Source organism: Schistocerca piceifrons, chromosome 4, assembly GCF_021461385.2.
Source record: "Schistocerca piceifrons isolate TAMUIC-IGC-003096 chromosome 4, iqSchPice1.1, whole genome shotgun sequence".
Taxonomy (NCBI): Eukaryota; Metazoa; Arthropoda; class Insecta; order Orthoptera; family Acrididae; genus Schistocerca; species Schistocerca piceifrons.
The window spans coordinates 566,410,180-566,423,062 of record NC_060141.1 but is presented as its reverse complement, the minus strand read 5'-3'; the positions used below and the strand labels follow the sequence as shown (position 1 = coordinate 566,423,062).

The following is a 12,883-nucleotide window of genomic DNA, read 5'->3' as shown; positions in this document are numbered from 1 at the left end:
TTCCATCAGAACGCGTGGGATGAGATGGGGTAACACGTAGCGGCACGTCCAAATGCTCCAGTGACCATCGAGGAGTTGTTAACTGCGCTGGTGGAGGAGTGGAAAGCCCTACCACAAGAACTCCTTATCAACACTGTGGCCAGCAAGGAATGCGATGCACAGTGTGCACTGCTGCCCATGGTGATCACACTCCCTGTTAAGAATCACGTGCCGTCTTCTGTAATTTGCAGGGTACCATCATAATTCGCGGTGACTTCAGTGTAAGTCTTTGAATGAAGTGTCATTTCTGTTCGTTCCATTCCATATTTCTCTCAGTTATCTTCTGTACTGTACTGTAGCAGGTTTTTTTTCTGTGTACGGTCCAAATTTTCTCGAGCTATACTACTTGGCAGTGGCGCATCATGTGAAAGTTACTTTCGTCATTAAGTTTTGCACGCCAGTGTATTCTCTCCGAAACAGAAAAGACAATACTTTGTTTCTCATACACAGCAAAGATTTCTCTCGTAACGGACGAAAATATGACAGCATATACGAGACAGAATTTGGAAATCGAAATGGACACCAAGAAGTGACGCCACAGCAGCCATTACCATTACGTCGTTGGTCAAAGCCGTTGGTTAGTACCGCAGATTCTATCACTTCGCACTTTCACATTCAGATGTATGCAGCCCAAAGACTCTTCACTGTCAAGGTAAACTTAGTTCAATTGCTAAGATAATAGAGACAATTTGCTACGATAATATATACAATGAAAGTAGCATCTTTTTTATATACGGGGTGTTCAAAAAGTCTCTCCGCAGTGCCGTATGATTGTTAGCCGCGCGTGCCGTATGATTGCCTGCCTGGGTTATTTCCCTTCAAGTGGACTCTCCCAAAATTCCACTGTTCTGTTTATCTCAGCCAGCGTCAGCAGTATCGTAGGTGCGTGTCTTTATGTGTTGACGTGAGCGTTTTAGTTCCTTTGTTCGGATTTTGTCACTGTTAAAATGTTAACCATTGAAGAACGTGTGTTTTTAGTCAAACAAGTGTTCAAAGCTGGCGGTAAATACACAGTTTAAGTTCTTCAAACATTTAATTCAGTTTTCCCGGAGACAACACTCCCCATCCCGATACTGTGCAAGATCTGATTAACAAATTTCGAAGTACGGGTTTAGTGACACATGCACCAAGTGGTCGTCCTAGCGTTTTGTCTGAGGATGAACTACTCGATATTTCCGAAAAAATGTCCATGAGCCCTAACAAGTCAGTAAGAAAACTCGCCCAGGAAATCGATGTTAGTGTCGGAACGGCCCACACAGCTGTAAGGAAAAAATTAGAACTTTTCCCATACAAAGTGATAGTAGTGCAAGAACTGATCATGGCAAGAGACTGCATTATTGTCAACGGTTCAAAAATTTCGTTCAACAAAATGGAAGGGATATTCTTAATGAAACGTTTTTCACTGATAAGGCGTGGTTTCGTTTATCCGGGAACATGAACTCGCAAAATTCTCGTATGTGGATGTCCTGCAAATCCATTGCGTATTCATGAGGAACCACTTCATTATGTGAAAATAGGAGTTTCGATTGCAATTTCTAGACGTCGGATTGTGGGTCCCATATTTTTCAACGAAACGATAAACGCACAACGATACTGCAGTGATATTCTGTACCCATTCATAGGAGAACTTGCGTTACGTGAAATACTGAACGGCTATTTTCAACAAGTTGGTGCAACCACGCATACAGCTTGCGTTTCAATGTCACTGCTTGCTGATGTTTTTGGTGATCGCATAATTTCACAGGGGCTTTGGCCTGCACGATCGCCTGACCCAACACCACCTGACCTTTTCTTCTGGGGTGCAGCGAAAGCAACTGTCTATAAAAACCGTCCAAGATCCACCGATGAATTGAAAACTGCAATACCGACTTTCACTGATTCTGTTACAGAAGACATGTTACAGCTTGTGCTTGGAAACATGATTAAACGAATTGAATTGTGTATTCAACAATAGGGGGGACACTTTCAACATTTAATGTGAAAATTTGTAAGTAAAAATGAATATTCAATAAATTAATAACTTTAATTTCACCGAGTTTCGTTTCGGTATATTCACTGCGGCATACGGCACGCGCGGCTAACAATCATACGGCACTGCGGAGAGACTTTTTGAACACCCCGTATAAGTGTTTTCACATCACGGCGCTTATTAAATATTATGACTATTTGGTGTGTCTTTGTTATTCAGTAATTTGCAGACAACATATTTTTCTCCACCAACACTCTATGTTAATAAAGTAAGCATTTCACCATTGAAACTTCTCTGAAAAAAATTATATTGTCACTGTCCAGTTTATCATTTAGCAACCTGTTACAATGTACCGCGCCATGAATGAAAATGTCTAGTTATACAAACAAGCCCATTAGGCGCCCCTTGTCAATTTTATGTAGCCTAATTTATGAAGATCATTGACGATAGCCTGGAATGGGTGGCCAGTGTCCTTAATGTAGGTGACTATTGCTGATTTAGTACGGTTGTTTTTGTATAGGAATTCATGCGTTGTTCTTCGGAAGTGTTTCTCAGTTTGACCTACGTAGAGGGTTTTGCATCTACACTATCTTGTAACTGCCTGATTGTGTGTGTTTATCTGTCTTTCTGTTTACGCTGTATCACAGTGTGTGTTGCAATTTTTTATGTGTTGTGAGAGCCACGGTAATGCTGGGCGATCTGAAAATATTTGCTACTCTGTAGGGGAGTTCGCTTGAGAATGGTATGCAAGCAGAAGGTTACTCCTTTATTTTCTGGGTAGTAGTGCCTTCATTATTTTTTCCTTTTGTCAATAAGTGTGTCTCTATAGCAATTTTCAGTAGTTATTTGTCCGTCGGGTTTAGTTCCCCCTGCTTCGCATATTTATACGCTGGTATATTACTGGCTGCCAACGGCCTTGTCGCAGTGGTAACACCGGTTCCCGTCAGATCACCGAAGTTAAGCGCTGTCGGACTGGGCTAGCACTTGGATGGGTGAGCATCCGGTCTGCCGAGCGCTGTTGGCACGCGGGGTGCACTCAGCACGGAGGAGCTACTTAATTGAGAAGTACCGGCTCCGGTCTCGGAAACTGACATACGGGCGGGAGAGCGGTGAGCTGACCACATGCCCCTCCATATCCGCAGCCAGTGGCGCCTACGGGCTGAGGATGACACGGCGGCCGGTCGGTACCTTTGGGCCTTCATGGTCTGTTCGGGAGGAGTTTAGTTTAGTTTTAATTTAATATTACTGGCTCTGTGTACTAACTGTGCACACGAAAGTCCATTTGTCACCCAATAGTCTTATGTCAATCAGTGTCTTCATAATCTGATTAGTGCCAGCACTGCACGTAGAGAGAGTGTCAACGTGCAACTGTGCCGGCAGCCGGTGCATTCCGTGGGAAGGCAGCACGGGAGACGGCGCATGGGTGGGAGCGGGTCTCACGGTGTCGGGTGTCGCATGTGAAGTCGGCGAGACGTGAGCGCTTTCAGCATACTTCTTTTGCAACGTGTCTGTGATATAACCAGCAGCAGATCCTTACAACCGTCTTACAGAAAACACACTGACGGAAATGGAAAGTGTTACATTTTGAAGCACCAGTCCCACGTTTATCAGACTCTGTGGAGATATTCAACACATCCAGTATTAAAAAGCGTTCACTCCATTCGCAACAGCCACCTAATGTCGTCTTGAGGAACCTCTTGCCATGCCTGAAACTCATACTGTGTCTGCTTGTGAACATTTCCATCTGGAGACCAGCACAAAAATATACGTCTTTTCATCGTATCCGAAACATGCTGTATGGCTGACAAATAAGGGGCCACGCAAAACACTCAAGACTCCGTAGATTCCATGAGGAGTTGTATTAAATAGGTTGTAGGGTCTTTCATTATATTGATGGAATATGTCATTTCGTTCCTTGGCCATGAAGGGTAGTACAACAGGGCTTACCATCTAAAAATGAATTTTCACCTTCCGCGGAGGGAATTCTGATTTGAGACTTCCTGGGCTCGAATCTAGAATCTTAGCTTCGTGAGAAAATGCTCTACCGACTGAGTTGTCCAAGCACGAATACGACCCGTCCATACCGCGTTCTCAGATAAATGCAGTCTAGATCTTCGAGAGGTCTTCATATTCATAGTGCACATACTTACAGGATTTTCTTTTCTTCGAGTGTTCGTAGAGCGTAACCAACAAAACCTCTTGATTTTGTAGGATCTGTAGACATAGTTTACATGGTATCATCTTCAGCTTTCGCCCAAACTTTTATTTCTCATTCTAAACATGTTTCAGGCCAAGTTCAATTTTTACGAAGAGCTGTTTTAACAGTATATATCTAAGTGCTATGAATTTAATTGATGAAAAGAGAAAATATAAAAATGCAGTAAATGAAGCAGGCAAAAAGGAATACAAACGTCTCAAAAATGAGATCGACAAGAAGTGCAAAATGGCTAAGCAGGGATGGCTAGAGTACAAATGTAAGGATGTAGACGCACATATCACTAGGGGTAAGATAGATACTGTCTACAGGAAAATTAAAGAGACCTTTGGAGAAAAGAGATTCACTTGTATGAATATCAAGAGCTCAGATGGAAACCCAGTTCTAAGCAAAGGAAGGAGTAATAGAAGGTCTATACAAGGGCGATGTACTTGAGGACAATATTATGGAAATGGAAGAGGATGTAGATGAAGATGAAATGGGAGATACGATACTGCGTGAAGAGTTTGACAGAGCACTGAAAGTCGAAACAAGGCCCCGGGAGTAGACAACATTCCATTGGAACTACTGACTGCCTTGGGAGAGCCAGGCCTAACAAAACTCTACCATCTAGTGAGCAAGATGTATGAGACAGGCGAAATACCCTCAGATTTCAAGAAGAATGTAATAATTCCAATCCCAAAGAAATCAGGTGTTGACAGATGTGAAAGTAACCGAAATATCAGTTTAATAAGTCACCGTTGCAAAATACTAACGCGAATTCTTTACAGACGAATGGAAAAACTGATAGAAGCCGACCTCGGATAAGATCAGTTTGGATTCCGTAGAAATGCTGGAACACTTGAGGCAATACTGGCCCTAGAACTTATGTTAGTAAATAGATTAAGGAAAGGCAAACCTACGTTTCTGGCATTTGTAGGCTAAGAGAAAGCTTTTGACAATGTTGACTGGAATACTCTCTTTCAAATTTTGAAGGTGGCCGGGGGTGAAATACAGGGAGCGAAAGGCTATTTACAATTTGTACAGAAAACAGATGGCAGTTACAAGAGTCGAGGGGCATGAAAGGGAAGCAGTGGTTGGGAAGGGAGTGAGACAGGGTTGTAGCCTATCCCCGATGTTATTCGATCTGTATATTGATCAAGCAGTAAAGGAAACAAAAGAAAAATTTAGGGTAGGAATAAAAATCCATGGAGAAGAAATAAAAACTTTGAGGTTCGCCGATGACACTGTAATTCTGTCAGAGACAGTTAAGGACTTGGAAGAGCAGTTGAACGGAATATAAGATGAACATCAACAAAAGCAAAACGAGAATAATGGAATGTAGTCGAATTAAATTGGGTGATACTGCGGGATTTAGATTAGGAAATGATAAGCCTAAAGTAGTAAAGGAGTCTTGCTATTTGGGGAGCGAAATAACTGATTATGGTCGAAGTAGAGAGGATATAAAATGTAGACTGGCAACGGCAAGGAAAGCGTTTCTAAAGAAGAGAAAATTGTTAACATCGAGTATAGATTTAAGTGTCAGGAAGTCGCTTCTGATAGTATTTGTATGGAGTGTAGCCATGTATGGAAGTGAAACGTGGATGATAAATAGTTTAGACAAGAAGAGTATAGAAGCTTTCGAAATGTGGTGCTCAGAAGAATGTTGAAGATTAGATGGGTAGATCACATAACTAATGAGGAGGTATTGAAAAGAATTTGGGAGAAGAGAAATTTGTGCACAACTTGACTGGAAGAAGGGATCGGTTGGTAGGGAATATTCTGAGGCATCAAGGGGTCACCAATTTAGTATTGGAGGGCAGCGTGGAGGGTAAAAATCGTAGAGGGAGACCAAGAGATGAATACACTAAACAGGTTCAGAAGGATGTAGGTTATAGTAGGTACTGGGAGATGAAGAAGCTTGCACGGGATAGAGTAGCATGGAGAGCTGCATCAAACCAGTCTCAGGACTGAAGACCACAACAACAACATCTATATTCTGTAATCATTAGCATATGAATCTGTGACTTGTTATCACATCATGATGCATTTCTTAATTTTGTTCATGATGTAGCATAAAATTTTCTTGACTGCTGGTCTTGTTCCATAGAGACTCGAAGACAAAAGACAACGAGGTGTCCTCGAAAGAATTATCCAGATGGCATGCTAATCGGTAGATGTGATTTACATGTACAGACAAGCAATTTGATTAAAACTTCAGAAGAAATTGGATGTCTTATTCATGAAAACGAACTTCACAAATTGAGCAAGTCAATAATGCGTTGCTCCACCTTTGCTTCCAATGCAAGCAGTTATTCGGCTTGGCATTGATGGACATACTTGTTGACAGCCCTGCTGAGAGATGTCTTGCCAAATTCTGTCCTATTGGTGCGTTACATCGTCAAAACCCCGAGCTGGTCAGAGGGACCTGCCCATAATGCTCCAGATGCTCTCAATTGGCGAGAGATCCGGCGACATTGCTGGCCAAAGTGGGGTTTGACAACCATGGAGATAAGGGCTAGAAACTCTCGCCGCTTGCGGGCGGGCATTACCTTGCTGAAATCTAAGCCCAGGATGGTTTGCCATGAACGGCAACGAAACAGGGCGTAGAATATCGTCGACATGCCACTGTGCTGTAAGCGTACCGCTGATGACAACCAAAGTGGTCCTGCTATGAAATGAAATGCTACTCCGGAGCATCATTCCTGGTTGTAGGACCGTATGGCTGGCGACTAAGGTTGGCATCCCAAAGCTGTCTGGGCGTCCCCAGACACGAATTCGCTGACTATTCGGGCTCAGTTCGAAGCGGGGTTCATCACTGAAAACAATTATGCTCCTGTGAATGAGATTCCAGGCCGAAAACGTGTTTGGTTCAGATGTGTGTGAAATCTTATGGGACTTAACTGCTGAGGTCATCAGTCCCTAAGCTTACACACTACTTAACCTAAATTGCCCTAAGGACAATCACAGACACCCATGCCCGAGGGAGGTCTCGATCTTCCGCCGGGAGCAGCCGCACAGTCCATGACTGCAGCGCCTACGTGTTTGGTGACAGCTCAGACAGCTGTAGGTTACCGACCTGACTGTCGCCTGCCATACGGTCTGACAACGATGAGTGTTGGTCTGGGATGCCATTTCTTTTCACAGCAGGACCCCTTAGGTTGTCATTCGTGGCACCCTTAGAGCACGGCGGTGCGTCGACAATATAATACGCCCTTTTTTTGTGGGTCAACGGAAGCGTCCGATTCAACCAGTCTGCTTTGACTCATGACGTAAGGGTGTTGTGGTTCAAATGGCTCTGAGTACTATGGGACTTAACATCGTAGGTCAATCAGTCCCCTAGAACTTAGAACTACTTAAACCTAACTAACCTAAGAACATCACACACATCCATGCCCGAGGCAGGATTCGAACCTGCGACCGTAGCAGTCCCGCGGTTCCGATCTGCAGCGCCTAGAAGCGCACGGTCACCGCGGCCGGCGGTGTGTGACGTCATTATGGCGCGGAGTTTATGAGTTGGTTGTGTTTGTAGATGTCGTCTTGTTGTGTTTGATGGCGCCCTCTGTGTGTGTGTGTGTGTGTGTGTGTGTGTGTGTGTGTGTACATGTTTGGGATGGCCGACCTACTTTGCAACGCCGAAATTTGTTGTTGGTAAGTAATTGTTTTTTGGATCTGTTTTTCTCGAGTTGTAATGTTTTGTGTATTTCTTGTGTATTGAATGTGTTTTAATTTACTTAGGGATGTTTGTTGACTTTTGAATTTTTAAAGTGTTGTGGTTTTGGTTTTGTTTTTCGTAGTTGTAGGTGTTGGTTTTTTCGTATCAGTTGGTATGGTTGGCCTATACAGGTCAAGGAAAATGACCGATTCCCATATTTGGAGTTTTATATGTAGGTATTGGTTTTTTGGTATCGTCAGCTGTGGTCAAGGGATATGTCTGATTCCAATTTTCGTATTTTTTGCTGTAGTTGTTGGTGTTTTGGTATCGTCAGCTGCAGTTGACCTAAATAGGTCAAGGAAAGTGTTCGATTCCGGTAGACTTTGTAATTTTTTTTCCCTGTTCGTCATTCAGTGTGTTTTGGGATCGTGGTGTGTCTTTTTTTTACTGTTATATTTAGCTTGTCCTCTCCCTAAAACGGCCAATTTCCCGCTGTAGCCCCGTTAGTTTGTATTTTTGGAGGGAGGTGTTATTGTCTTATTTATACGTATTTTCGTATTTGTTGCTGTGTGTATGGAGTGACATCCTATGCGCCACATATGAGACGCTTGGAATAGCCATTTTCGCCATATTGATGACGTCATGGATCAAAGCAGACTGGAGGAATCGGACACTTCCGTAATCCCCTTTTTATTGCCGTTCATGGCAAGCTATCCTGAGTTTAAACTTCAGCAGGATAATACCCGCCGCACCCGGCAATAGTTCCTGTTCCTGGTTGCAAAACTCTGTCTTAGCCAGCAGGGTCGCCGGGTCTCTCTCCCCAATTGAAAACGTTTGGAACATTATGGGCAGAGCCCTTCTACCATCTCGGGATTTTGACCATTTAACGTAACAATATCCAATACGAGGATATCCAACAACTTTGTCAATCAAAGCCAAGCCGAATAACTGCTTGCATAAGGGCCAGAGGTGTACTAATGTGCTATTTACTTGCTCAGTTTGCCGGCCGGAGTGGCCGAGTGGTTAAAGGCGCTACAGTCTAGAATCGCACGACCGCTATGGTCGCAGGTTCGAATCCTGCCTCGGGCATGGATGTGTGTGATGTCCTTAGGTTAAGTAGGTTTAAGTAGTTCTAAGTTCTAGGGGACTTATGACCACAGTAGTTGAGTCCCATAGTGCTCAGAGCCATTTGAACCATTTGAACTTGCTCAGTTTGTGAATGTCTTTATCTCGTATAAATTATCCTTTTTCTCTGAAATTGTAATCATTTGTCTGTCTATACATGTACATCACATCTATCGATGTCCGTCCTGTTCGGATAATTCTTTCGTGGTGCGTCGTTTTTCTTGTCTCTGTACTTTGACAGATGTACAGTAGGCTCTTTCCTTACTACGATACTCTTCAACGCACTAATTTACGATATTACATCGTACATCTCTAAGATAACGTATATCCTCACATCTTTATTCTATCACGACGACTGTTGATAATGGATTTGGCCAGAAACATATTCATTATGAGAAATGAAAGTCCATAACACATAGAGGTGCAAATGAAAATGGTTTCATTTAAACGAAGTAGCCTGACTTTAATTTTGGGTGTAATGTCTGACTCTTCCTAGATACAGTATAGAAGATTTCTTCTTTCCTTACTTTCTCCGTTCTATTGTCCCTGCGTCTTGGTGTCCTCAAAAATTTCCCCTGTAGAAAAAATGGTTCCCAGATACAGGAAAAATTACTTCTTCGATATTTTTCTGTACCAGTTTGTAAATTATACAGGGTGAGTCACTAACCATTGACACCAAGAAAAACTCCGAAAGTATGATGGGAGCTGAAAATTTTGTACGACAAAAGCTGCATGGGACAACGGGGGCCATAATATGACGTTGGTTTTTTGTTTCTAGGTGGGATCACGTCAGAGATGTGAAGGCCAACTTTGTTTTTTTTAAATGGGATGCTATAGTTTGGTACTTATTTTCTGATAGTAGCTATCGAGACGAATCCAGTAATGTGTAACAGTAAGGTCTCTGAAGGTCAACTAAGGTCACAAAGGTGGCGTGAACACCCATCTACAGAAGGTGTTGGAAGTTATGACCACTGGTATCAATGCAGTGCTGCAATCTTATTATGATGGATTGAGTGGTATTCCTTATCACATCGGCATTTATCGAAGTTCATGCTCTGACAATTCTCTCTCACATATCTTCAGGTGTAGTTGGAACGTATTTATAAACAATGTCTTTTACGAATCCCCGCTAGAAAAAATCCAGAGGCGTCAAGTCTGGGGAACGAGCCGGCAACGACACATCTCCTCCACGCCCAATCCAACGATTGGGGAATTGTCTCTGCAACTCATTTCTAGCCATAAGCGAAAAATGTGCCGGACACCCATCGTGTTGATACCACATTCTGTTCCTTGTTCCTTAAGGTATTTCTTCCGATAACAGACCGAATGTTTCTTGCAGGAATGTGGTGTACTTCATACCATTCAGATTTCCTTCGATCAAATAGGGGCCTATAATTCTGTCCTCCAGAATCCCACACTATACATTCACCGACCACGGTTTTTGGTGTGCAACTTGCCGTAGCCAACATGGATTTTCAGTTGCCCAGTAATGCATGTCATGCAAACTAACATTTCCATGGTTCGTGAATGCAGTCTCGGCAGTAAATAAAATCAAATTAATAAATGTGTCATCCCTCTGAATCTGAAGTTGAGCCCATCGACAGAATTCAGTGCGACGCATACAATCCGTAGCAGTTAATTCTTGGTAGAGACTGATATGATAAGGATGATATTTACGGCGATTCGGAAAACGAACACTACTCTGGCTCGTGCCAGATTCCCTTGCGATTTGACGCGAACTAAAACAAGGATCTCGAACCACCGTGACAAGAGTCCCAATTTCCGTTTCCTCGTTAGTAATTTTCCTTTGCCAGATTTGTTTACGATGCGTTAAAGATCCAGTTGTTCTCAATTTATCATACACATATTTAAATGTAAGACGTGTAGGGTGAGTACGTTGAGCTATCTTTCAGCGTATAAGTCTCTAGCTCGCACTGAATTTCGTTGGTATTCTCCATAAACGAGAAGCATATCGACTTGTTCTTTGAAGGAATACATCATTCACATTCGCTTAATTCGACAATACTAGTCTTACCGTTCCTATTAGTGTCGTATTGCGAAACCGTCGAATGGTGTTTACATGTCGGTGGCGTCCACCCCTGGTAGCTGAGTGGTCAGTACGACGGAATGTCGTGCCTAACGGCCCGGGTTCGATTCCCGGCTGGGTCGGAGATTTTCTCCGCTCAGGGACTGGGTGTTGTGTTGTCATCACTTCATCCCCATCGACACGCAAGTCGCCGAAGTGGCGTCAACTCGAAAGACTTGCACCACGCGAACGGTCTACCCGACGGCACGCCCTAGCCACACGTCATTTACATTTTTATGTCAATGGCACGTTAGATGAATACGCCGTATTCGGCGAATATTTACTATTTGCACGATATACGAGAGAGAATTTTCAGAATATGTGCTTCGATAAGTGCCGAAGTGATAAGGAATATCACTCAATCCATGATAAGAATGTTCAAATGGGTGTGAAATCTTATGGGATTTAACTGCTAAGGTCATCAGTCTCTAAGCTTACACACTACTTAACTTAAATTATCCTAAGGACAAACACACCCACCCATGCCCGAGGGAGGACTCGAACCTCAGCCGGGATCAGCCGCACAGTCCATGACTGCAGCGCCTGAGACCGCTCGGCTAATCCCGCGTGGCCATGATAAGAAGATTGAAGCATTGCATTGATACCAATGGTCATCACTTCGAACACCTTCTGTAAATGGACGTTCATGCAACCTTTTTGACATTCGTTGACCTTACACATTATTGGATTCGTCTGGATAGCCGCTATCAGAAAATAAGTACGAAACTATAACATCCGATTAAAAAAAAAAAAAAAAAGTTGACCATATATCTGGCGAGATCGCACCTAGCAACAAACAACGAACGTCATATCATGCCCCTCCCCCCCTCCCCCCATTGTCCCACGCAACATTTGTCTCATAAACTTTTCAGCTTCTATCATACTTTCAGAGTTATTCTAGGTTGCAATAATTAGTGACTCACCCTGTATATCGCATTAGTATGATGTGAGCTGAAGAAGTATTGGCTTTATCAGTATTAGCTTACAGTCCAGTTCCATAGAAAGGTACTGTACATGTGAAACTTATTTTCAAAGTGTGATGTATTTATTTTCCTCGTAATACGCTTCAATTTATTAATCTATTGAAATAATTATTTAAATAAAAATAGACTTGTAGCAGGTTTTTAAAGCGAGTTAAAAGTATAAACTAATTTCTCCTAGCCCATTACAGATGCACAACCCCATGCACATAGTCCAGAAAATTTGTACTTGTGAATTTTTAATACCTGTGACAATACTTGTAAGATTTATAATGAAAAACCTGGGGCACGTGCAGTCCATAACTGATGCATTGTGTGTTGAATACGCCCCACGTTTTGCATCATAAATCTTACATGTATTGTCACAGCTATTACAAATTCTCAATCACAGATCTTCAGGGCTATCTGTAAAGGGTTAGAAATCTGTATGGGACCAGCAGAAATTATTTTGTACCTTTTAGTTCGATTAAAAAAAGTATGTTATATTAAACATTTATTTTTATTGAAATAATTGTTTTCTGGCTTTTAGCTTTGCGCATGTAAAACTTGTAAAAAAAGGAATCACTGCTCAAAATGACATCAAATTTGTACGGAATATTATCGGAAAAAAAAGAAAATTTTAACATTAGATGGCGCTGTTTGCGACAGAATACGCAAAATAAAAGACGCGGGGTATAATGCTGTTCCTCAGTTGCCGGCCGCGGTGGCCGAGCGGTTCTGGCGCTGCAGTCCGAAACCGCGGGACTGGTTCGGTCGCAGGTTCGAAGCCTGCCTCGGGCATGGGTGTGTATGATGTCCTTCGGTTAGTTAGGTTTAAGTAGTTCTAAGTTCTAGG

At 42.7% G+C, this 12,883-nt stretch overlaps 1 protein-coding gene and 1 pseudogene across 1 annotated transcript in view; one reads left to right on the top strand and one right to left on the bottom strand.

Moving 5' to 3' along the window:
* The window catches only part of LOC124796003, a 190,006-nt gene that overhangs the window by 94,243 nt on the left and 82,880 nt on the right, over window positions 1–12,883 (bottom strand). The gene's annotated exons all lie outside the window — the stretch shown is intronic.
* On the top strand, window positions 2,915–3,032 carry LOC124796832 (annotated as a pseudogene).